Below are 2775 nucleotides of genomic sequence, written 5' to 3' on the forward strand. Positions count from 1 at the left end.
TTGGGAGGGGGTCTTTTGGGCTACACCTGACTGTGCTCAGGGGTTACTCCTAGCTCTATTCAGCTTTTACTCCTAATTTACGTAGGGATCACTACTCCAAGACTTGGGGGGATAATATATAGGATGTCCAGGCTATATGCAGTACAAGCCCCTTGTATCATAATATTGTTCCATCTGGCAAAAGATTTTTTTTTATTGTTTTTGGGCCATACTCAGTGGCACTTTGGGGTTAGTTCTGGCTCTGTAGTCAGAACTCACTCCAGGTAGGCTCTGGGGACCAAATGGGATGCCAGAGATTGAATTTCAGTCAGCTGTGTGTAAGGGAAGCACCCTACCTGCTGTGCTTATAGCTCTGGCCTCTGGTAAAGGACATTTTTGAGGACAATTGGGCTCCACTATTTTTTTCTGATATCAAAGTCAATTTTTTAAATCATTTATTGAAATCATTGTGATTTACAAAGTTCTTCATAATTGGGTGTCATACAATGTTTCAGAGCTAATTCAACTACTAAAATCAACCTCCCTCCACCAATATTCCCAGAGTGCATCCCGTGCCACCACTGGTGTCCCCTCACCCCATGAGCCTGCTCGCATAACAGACCCATTTTAAATTTTGATTGTGAAATTGTAGGTCTCATAATTTCATTGTTGCTGACTTTGGCTTGGGTATTTAGTTCTGTCCTATCTTAAACACCACCAGCATCTGAGACCTCTTATTCCTTGTCACTGTCTTTTCAAAAATATTTGTGTTTCTCCACCATTATTGATTTCCCATAAAGAACAATTTACCTGGAAGATAGGCTCTACTTAAAGCAAACTTTATCTAGCAACAGAACAGCAGAACACTACTTTTTCACAAAAATATCTGATGCAAATTTCTAAGAAAAACAGAACTACAAAATCAATCAATGATCAATGATCTGATTTATTAAAGAGAAATACATCCGGTATTTATTAAGACATTTATTTCTATTATGTCAAATATACTGGGACTAGAAACAATATGAAAGATTAGAATGGATGGAAATCTTTTTGAATGCCATATTATCTTCAAAGATTTCAATGACAGGACCCAGAATGATCAGGCTCAAAGTTTGACACTGCCATTTAAGAACTCAATAAAGAAAATATTGAAAGTTATTCTGTCAACATTCTGAAGAGTCATTTTGAACAATCAAGCATACTGTTGAAATAAAACTTAATGTCAAACTGTAGGGCTTGCAATTTTGTGAAAGTTTAAATTTGTGAACAAAAGAAGAAAAACTATGTTCTGTTTAAATGGAGGTATGGGCAAAGCAAATTTAAGATTCCAATTCTGGCCCGGTAGTCTTACCTATTATGCAAATGTTTTCATCATATCAAAATAGCAAATATGAAGGACTCAGTTTCATAAAAAGAGAACGTCCATTTTTACTATGTATAAAAACATTGACATGTCTGAGAACAACTGAAGTATTGTCTTATTCAAATGGTCAGAATTAATTCACTTTCATTTCATTAAAAACCAAATACCTGGACTGAACTTCTGTAGGAAATTATAAATGCAGAATAATAAGAAATAACAGTGAGTTTGTAGAGTGAACAGCCAGAACCTCTTGTGAATTTGATCCTTTTCCATTTGTTTTCAATGTTCTGTTCAATATTGGAGACAATTTGGTGCATGGAAATCTGTGTCAATTATTGACTTTTTTTATATGACATGAAATAAAAAGAATGTTTAAGAACATGCAGATTATGGAACTCAAAATGACTCAAGACTTCCTGTGTGCTCAAAGAAAGTATGAGACTGCTCCTAAAAATAAGAATTTTGCTTGTTGAGAACAATTTCGAGCATGGCTCTGTCCTAAATGGACTTAATGATGCTTGCATATAGCAAGTTTAAACCTCTGATGACTTCAAGTTGCTGAAATGGTTCATTTCCTTACCACGACTCCTTCCCCAACTAAACCCCCCCTCCTCATCCCATTGGTTCTTCTTCACTCCTAATCTACCGATCTCTAAATTGTAGACTGCTGGCCTTTCCATGTTCCTTCTAATAATTAAATTGCTAGCAGGGTTTTTTCTTCTTCTCCAGCATCTCTCCCTGTGAATTTTGATTGTGGAACTGCCTCTCACTTGATGACATTTTAGTCAGGTAACTATTTCTGGGCCCTACCACCCTCATCTAGGGAACTGGGAAGCCAGTTATTACTATAATTTTATTTTGAAATGAAAGTCTGCTGGGTTATGAGTTTATGAGTTTGTGCCTTCCGAACATTGGTCCTGGTGCGCTTTCAGCAGCTCCCATATCCGATTAAAGTCTGAACCTTCTGTGCTTTTGCCTCACTGTTGCAGTTTCTTTCTGCTCTCTTTATTTTAAAGAGGCTGCATAGGAACTTCTTCAGAATTTTAATTCTTGACCGGCATGCTACTCTATCAATATTTTCTTCCTCTTGTGATTTTAAAGAATCTGCTGCCCTGGAAGTCCTGGAAATCAGGCAAACGCTTCGTTTCTCACTGTAGCTAGCTTGAGAACCAAGAAGAGCTTCTCAAGTCCCATGGTGCCACGGTTGCAAAAATGCAGTTCATTGCATCCTGGGAACAGCCCGGCAAAAGTGTGAGTTTTGCCTAAAATAGCTTCTCCGTGTTTCTCCTGTTGGGCCTCCAGGCATCTTGCTGTCTCAATTCTCTCAAATGGTGATGTCCATTTTAGAACTGAAAGGAAAAAGATTTCAATCTGTTCCCTTTTCTTTGTATAACACTTACTAAATAGCTCAATGCAAGTGGGCATTCAGA

This window comes from Suncus etruscus, chromosome 11 (assembly GCF_024139225.1).
Source record: "Suncus etruscus isolate mSunEtr1 chromosome 11, mSunEtr1.pri.cur, whole genome shotgun sequence".
In the NCBI taxonomy this organism is placed as follows: Eukaryota; Metazoa; Chordata; class Mammalia; order Eulipotyphla; family Soricidae; genus Suncus; species Suncus etruscus.